This window comes from Ornithodoros turicata, chromosome 2, assembly GCF_037126465.1.
Source record: "Ornithodoros turicata isolate Travis chromosome 2, ASM3712646v1, whole genome shotgun sequence".
Taxonomy (NCBI): Eukaryota; Metazoa; Arthropoda; class Arachnida; order Ixodida; family Argasidae; genus Ornithodoros; species Ornithodoros turicata.
In genome coordinates this window covers 106612016-106620188 of record NC_088202.1, presented here as the reverse complement: position 1 = coordinate 106620188, position 8173 = coordinate 106612016, and positions in this window count along the sequence as shown.

The window sequence follows — 8173 nt, the reverse complement described above, 5'->3', positions numbered from 1 at the left end:
ACTGTTCGCTCGCGTGCAAAAAAAAAGAAAGTCAAATCATTATGACGGCTGTCCATACTGAGATATTCTGCTGATGAGAATATTCGAAGGGATTATAGATTAGAAACATTATGAGCTAAGATGTCTGCGTCTTGGCGATCTTGGCTACGTGGGGAAGTGGGGAACGAGATCAGTGGATTGCCCACATGCAGCTTTTACCATCTGGCAACCCTGGTTCTCTAGTTTCGCTTTTCGCTAGTTTCGCTACGGTTTTGCCACCGGCAGCGGGAGGGGAATACGTATAATAACTGTAGCAAATATAACAGCCAAGCAAATCGACATACGCATCGAGTAACAACAATTGAACAGATGTTTCTCAGAGAAAACGAGATCCGAGAAATCAGAGAAAACGACTCGCGGCTCCTTCTGCCTCTAAGGAGGTTTCCAAATCCCGTCATTCTCACTTTTATTAGAAAAGTAAGAGCTCAATATTTTACTCGCGGTTCGACTGGACAATCCAAAAAGAAATGCCAGAGAGACCGGCATTTTATCACTTAATTGCAGGAACGCCTTGTAAGTGGTGCGCATTCCGAGGGGAAGGTTGTCCGTCCACGAGAAGGGGCATAACGGGGTGCACTGAGGGAGACTGAGTCGTCGGTTCATCAGCTCGACTAGGCCATTCACAGAGGGTTGGTAAGCCGTAGTGTGGGCCAAAGATGGATAGGAATAGGTTAAACAGAGATGATTAAAACTGATGTCCACGGTCTGTTGTGACACTCGCCGTCACACCAAAGCGATAAATTCATGAGGTAAGGAACGTGGTGACGGATGTTAGAGCCGTGCTGTCAGGCATTGGTGTAGCTCCAGGACAACGCGGAAGCCTGTCAACGACTGTGAGGATGAGCGGTGGCTGTTGGAGACAGGCACGGCGGTGGTGGTGGTGAAGACGAAAGCTGCTCGCCATTGTTGGCCACATTGAAAGCGGGCAGCGTCATGACTAAAACGCAGGGGGGGTAAGAAAAAAACAATGTCAATGTCCATGTGGACACGTGCAAAACAGGCCTCTGACTGTGGAGCTGGCAAGTGGTGACGATGTATGTCGGCCGATTGTCGGTATATGGCGCACATATCAAAGTTTAAATAATCCAAGTGGTGATTGCTGTTTTTTGTTTATCTTCAAGCTCTGAGAGATTTGATGATACGGCATTATGAGGTCATGCAATCTTCGAAGTGATTGTGCGTCCAGGTTCAAAGTAAAATCCTGAATATGCGGGATAGGGCATCTATCTGGAACTGCATGTGGAGCGTTTGAGAGCACACGCCCGCCAGTCGCCTGCAAGGTGGGTAGTGTGGGCAGTTCCAATATGAATTCGAATTCCTGTCGGGAGATGCGTAGGAGCTCGGGTGGAAGTAGACGAAAACGGGTGTGCACTGGTCGTGCCACTGTATTGATATGGTGCGTTACATTGAGCTTGACTGGATGTAGGAGATTGCCTGGTCGGGTCAAGCAGGGATATTGCCGTGGAGCAGTGGCGTAGCCAGGGATGGGGTTTGGGGGGTTCAAACCCCTCCCGAAACCGCACCTTTGCTAGTGCATTTGGGAGAGGGAAAAGAGGGCAAAATCCTCCTCCCCAATGTAAAGTTCCCACCGAACCCCTCCCGAAATATTTTTCTGGCTACGTTACTGCTGCTTGTATGGACTATGGATCGCAGTAGCTGGTTCAGAGATGTGTGGTGGCACCATGAATGGACAGGACGGCTAGTCACAGTGTCAAGGAGGCGCTCTCGCCGCATGTCAACTAGGAGACCAAAGCGTGTAGAAAATCCGCTCACAAGATGGCGTATGCAGTGGCGTATAGGGTACGCGTCTCCCGGTGCGGGAGCTCTTTGCGTCGCCCCGACCGTTAAAATGGATCCCTTTCCATACCGTAAGCGATACAGTAAGCGATAAGTAACAATTTCAGACCACAGGCAGACAAAAAATGAAGTCCTCGCAAAGGGCACCTTGTGTCGCCGCAGAGATATGTACTGGTGCGGCGCGTCACCCCCTCGCTTCACCCGGTGCGGACCGCAACCTCCTAGTGACGCCACTGAGCGTATGATATGTCTGCCAGGAGAAAAATACACCGGAAGCTACGCAGTAGGCCGAGGTTGAGAGTTGCGAACCTTTGACAAAAGTAATTGGGGGTGAGATTCACTGCTTGTGTCCAGTGAGAGAGGTGCGACGGTCCGCTCGCGTTGCTGGGATAAGTTCTGCACCTATGTCGATTAGGGACATGAAGCCGGTGGGCTGGTGGTGCGCTTCATAGACGTCGTCATGAGTCCCTGCAGCACTCACTGCCATTAGTGCAGGGCGATGTCGTTTCTCTGTTCCTTAGAGGTGCTGTGGAGCACAGCGTCCGGCGCAGGTGCGAAACTTGCGATGGCAACAGTCAGAGCCGTTGGCGGGAGACGAATTTCTTAGGGTAGACGGTGATCAGCGGGAGGAGTGACGTCGTGGTGTGAATGAGTCCATGAGGCGAGCAACCGCCGCGCGTAGTTCCACTATTTCTGGGTAGTAGGTTGGGAGACAGTAGCCAGTTGGAGAAGAGCCTTCGACGATGTTGTCCGCCATCTGAGCGAAGTTATGCAATGGGATATTATGTCTCCAGTAGAAACTAGAATTGTATGCACGGAGTTGGGAAGCCGTTGAAAGAAGAGTTCATGCAGGAAAGCTTCGCCAACCATTGAACAGTTATCTCGATCCCTAATAGATGCTGCATTGGACGCAGTAACTACGTAGGTTTTTGGTCGCGGAGGTATTCTACTGTCAATAGCTGTTGTAATCGACGGCGTTCGGATATTGCCGTGCGTTTGATGAGTTCGTATTTGAGCTTGGTGTAAGAGTGATCTTCAGAACGATGGAGCAAGAGGTCCCCGAATTCCATGGCGATTGATGGCGAAAGGGCGGAAACGACAGCGTCGTACTCGGACTCTTGGTTGGTGATGCGGTGGAAGGTAAACTGTGCTTCCGCTTGCACAAACAAAACCGCTGGATCGCTAGACCAAAAATCAGGAAATCGGATAGCTATGGCAGAAGCGGAGGCTGGTGGAATGCGAGAGCTCGTGAAGTCTCCTTGGTTAGGTTGGGCCATAGCAGACCCCCAGAAGTGTATGTAACTATCAGTTACTAACAAAGTTATAGGTAATGAAAATGAACTTGATAACGAGTTACTTGCAAGTTGTTGTCACCTAATATACACTTTTTAGTTATTGACCTTTCTATAACTAATTCGCACCTTGATCTCCCACTGGGCAGTGGAAGACGTTTTAGAATAATTCTGATATACAAAAACTATACCAATATTTTATATGATGAAAGAAGCGTTCCTCTATGTACTTCTTTAGGGGGCCATTTGATGATGTTGATCTCGTAATAAGGTTCTTCAACGGCGCACAAAGCAGGCATTGAAAGTTTAGGTTGCATGAGCTTTCCTCTACGCACATTTCCTAGAGCCGCATTTGTGTTAGACTTTCAGAAATTACGCGTTAAAATGATTGTATTTTGGAAGATAGTGTGCCTTAAAGGGTATCTTGCTCCACAATACCATGTCATTATGAGTTGCGGATCCGGGGGGCGGTGGAGATTCCCAAAAAACGTCAGTTTATACATTGGATTTCCCTTTCTCCCCTCGCTCACTGCGCGCTCCGACAAAGAAACCGCCCCCAAACCGAGGGTCTGGATCCGCCCCTGGTTATAATACGTAAATACGTTGCTCGTCGCTACGATGAACGTCACCCGAATCTCCTAATGTATACGGCCGAAACAGAATTTGTAGAGTTCACCGCGCAACAAGGGAGCGGAGTGCCACCGGCGCCAGATGGCTCATCGGGCACTTTCCGGTAAAGTCTCTAGCCAGTCCGGCTCTGCCCATTAGACAAGTTCTCTAATTTCCAATAGACTTCTCCGTATTTGTAAGAAATGGCATCATAGTGTTCGACAGCGCCACCAATAGACGATTTCAGAAAATCCCAGCGCTCCTCCCGTACGCGTTGTATCTTGGGAGATTACTGGAATGAACCGTCCTTCACGTTTCGTTTTCGCTGACCTTGGCTCCTGGTGGACACTCGGCTTAGACAGAAGGAATGAAACAGCTTGGAGACCTTCTCCTCCTTTATTTCCAGCAAGTCCCCATAGTTCAAAGCGGCGCTAAGCTCTCTGGGATTTTCTGAAGTTGTCTATTTGGTAGAGTTGAACTACGCTCGAAGCTAGGAGCGAACAAGGTCGCGCCCCAAAAGCCGCGGTCTTGAGAGGATTACGATGGTCCCTGAAAGGGACGCGACCTTCGGTCCTACTTTTCTTTCAATAGGAGGCAGCGAACAAGTGCCCATTCATGGAACCCAGCCCTCCCCTTCCGATTAGTTTCGGTTTCAGTCTGTCTACCAACGTCATGATGACGTTTCTCGGGTAGAGGTCTATTCTTCATGAAAGCCTTCTCCGTGTGGGACGATGAACGGCAGTAAGTTCCTGGCCATCCAAAGAACTAGCAGGTCTCGGTCAAGGATATTCTTCCGTGACACAGACCTATCTCGAGTGATTTCCCTAGAAACGGAATAATAGTTACAGGTTCCGTGCATTTCTTCGGTTCAGATCGATCTGACATGATGGTCATTCAAGCACCTCTACAGGTTGGTCGAACTCACGTTTCAACAGTACAGTTTTAATGGTACGAGAGGGTGGAAATGATAGATTGTTTGTCTGCAAGAACGTACGTTATCCTACACTTCAAGCAAAACATGATGTAGTACCTGATGCTCTTCTCTTTTCTTTTTTTTTTTTTTACGTGCTACGCCTTTCACTGTGGAATAACTTCACACACCAATAGACCTCTATCTGTTTGTAAACAAATGACGTCATAATGTTCGACAGCGCCACGAGTTTGCAAGCGCCACGAGTTGAACTACGTTCAAAGCTGGTGGCGAACAAGGTCGCGTCCGAAAGCCACGGTCCTGAGGGGATTACGATGGGCTCTGAAAGGGACGCGACCTCCGGTCCTACTTTTCTTTCATTGAACAATTGCCCGTTCGTGGAACCCAGCTCTCCCCTTTCGATCTGTTTTGGTTTCGATCTGTGTACCAACGTCATGATGACTTTTGTCGGGTAGAGGTTTATTAAAAAAAACTCACTTTTCGAAGGATTTGACTCCATCCTTCTCCTTGTGGCATACGTATCAGGCGCTCCTTACACAACAAATCAGAACCGATCTTTCGCTTCTTGTCACCACTTTGTCGGACCAGAGTGCCAAAATAACGCCACGCTCCGTTCGTTTTTTTGTGAGTTTGAATTCTTAAAGGGGCACTAAAGTGAAAGGTATCGCTACGTTGACAGCAATAAAAAAGGAACGGGATGCATCCCCGAGGAGAAAAAAACGTCGGCAAATGCCTGGCCCACGTGTACTTCCGACCTAAAACTCGTTGGGCCGTACTTGCAAAAAAGGGTTGGGCCAAGCTTGGGGATTGACATTGGCCTTACTCGGCTTGGCTTAATACTGCCAACCCTGGGCCAATGTAGCAGACCGACCTAGAAGACATGGGGCCAACACAGGGTCAGTGTAGAACCAAGTCTAGACAATAGCCGGCTCTTTGTCGGCTAGATGGCGGCCCACCGACTAACTGTGCTGGTTGGGGTAACGGTTGGGGTAACTGTGCTGTTGCCCAGTAGGTGATAGGGTGCAAGTGGGAGAGGAGATAATCCTGTACGCCACTTCAAGAAAGTCGTCAATAATACTTCTATTGGTAGCGAGTTGTTGTGCTGTCCTCAGTGCTAAAAGTTTTGCAATCAAATACGTATAGTACTGCAATACAATATCGGCAGCTCTCGTCCTGAGGCACTGCCCTTGACAGCAACGATGGGCCAACTATGCCCAAGCAACAAACAAAGGTTGGGCCAAGCTTGGAAATGGCTAGGCTGGCCTACCCGGCCTTGGTTGGTGCATTATCGGCCAACAAGCTTGTTTCTTGATACGGATCTGTACCCTGGCCAATGACTTGCCAAGCATTGGCCAGCCTGCATTGTGCCAAATTAGGCCAAAAGCAGTCCTGTGGCTTCGCTCGTATTCGTATTCAATTGTTTCGCGGCGAATAGGGTAACGGCGTAGGGGGAGTATCATAAAAGCTTGCAATATGCCCGAGATCACTATAGAATCAAACAGCTCACAAACCCAAGCGAAAAAACGTGCTTGGCCCAAGTTCGGCTGAGAGGAGTTGGCCAACTAAGCCAACCTTGGCCCAAGCTAAGACAACATGGTTGGGCCGAGCTTGGGGATTGACAATGGCCTGAGACTGGCCATCCATTGGCCACCAACATAGGGCCAACCTTACTGGCCAACCTGGCCAACGCTGACCCATATATGGCCGTATCACGGCCCAGTGAGAAATTTTGCATGACAACGCTACTTCCCAGCGGGAAAAGCAATATTGGCGAAACACTGGGCCGACGTCTGCTCCCAACCTAAAAGTTGTCGGGCCCAGCTTGCAAAAAAAGCTTGGGCCAAGGTTGGGGATTGACAATGGCCTCAATCGGGCCGATTTAGCCGGCACAAGCTCTGCCAATGTACAGCGCCGACCTGACAGATGTAGGGCCGATGTCTGGCCAATAAGGAACCAAGCTTGGGTACTGATTGGGTAAACGTGGGCCCTAGAATGGCCCATGAAACAACACCTGTGCATGGTCCAACCACGGCCCGTTGCAAAAAAATGCATGACCCAACTCACTCAATTCTCTCGCGGGGTAGGGTAACGGCGTAGGGGGAGAATCGTAAAAGCTCGCAATATGCCCGAGATCACTAGAATCAAACAGGTCAGTATAAAGAAAAGAAATTGCATTTCTTTCCTGAGGAAGAACAGCAGATACTATACATAGGTTTGTCTTGCGAGCTTCCACAAATTCGAGAGTCCTGTTCGCGTGCGAGTCAAAATGAAGGGTGAGGTGTCTAAGTTTAATTTGATGCGCACACATACAACACTGAAATGAGGAATTGCTTGTAGTATTAGCTCACCATGAAGATAATGTCTCTGTTTCTTACTGCTTTTGGTTTGAGACAATCACTTGGCCAATCGAAAGCTGAACTTATGCAGTGCTACACCATTCCGCGTTCACTCTCCCCGAGGCAAGATACCGAGATTGAACCAAGGTTGGCAAGAGCTTCGCTGGCCAACCGAGCCATGCTTGGCCAACGAGCTCGTTTCTTGCTACAGATCTGTCCTGGCCGACGGCTTGCCAAACCTCGCTCTGCCTATTACAATGCAACATATAGAGGATGTTAGAGGACACTTTCTCTTTTTTCATATGGCGTATATGGCTCTTCTGTGACAGTTTCAACGACTACAACAGAGTCTACGTGACTGTCTCAATCTTAGATAATATGTGCACCCCCTGATTGAAATCGTCATAAAGAGACATCATTGGCCACTTACCTTCGTTGTCGGGGTTTAGGTCAGACGTATACTCTGAAACGCTTAGTTGCTCCCGCGCCTCTTTTGAGCATGCTACATTGAAAGGGACGGAAAATATCACAACACAACTTTTTCTGTGTGCAAGACGCTTACAAAATATCCCTTTACAGGTGATTTCGTAGGTATCGGAATCGTTGTCAGGTGAAGTGCCTCGTTGAATCATCTTTTGCACCTTACTTTTTGGCAGCCTTGACCATGCACATTTATTTCCAGAAATCCAGGAACATGGGACTACTTCGACCTCATTGCGTTCCGTGAAATGGGCGATGGTGTAAGGCATTTGAAAGGTCTGTAGTTGACTTGAGACAAAACATTATATACAAATACACCTAATGTTGTGTCAATCACCATTAATGCTAAATTACGCCTGCCTCAGTTCGTGGTGTTTAGTGATGAAAATGGCTAGGAAAAAGAGAAAGTGGTTATTTCGGTTAATAATGTTTTTTTTTTCTTTCTCACACAGTTTCATGGGTCCAAAACAAGGTACTTTTCGTAAACCTTTTCTTAGTTGAAAGCTAACTAAGGTAAAATGTAGTTCCGACGTGGATGTACATCCCCAGTGATATTGTGCACTGGAACTGATTAGGAATCATGCGTAATTTAGGTACTAAGTGCGTGAAGCATAAGTCGAAACCCCATAGCACTTTTCAAATATCTAATGGAATAACAAAAAAGTTAAAAATTCATTCTATCCTCTTCC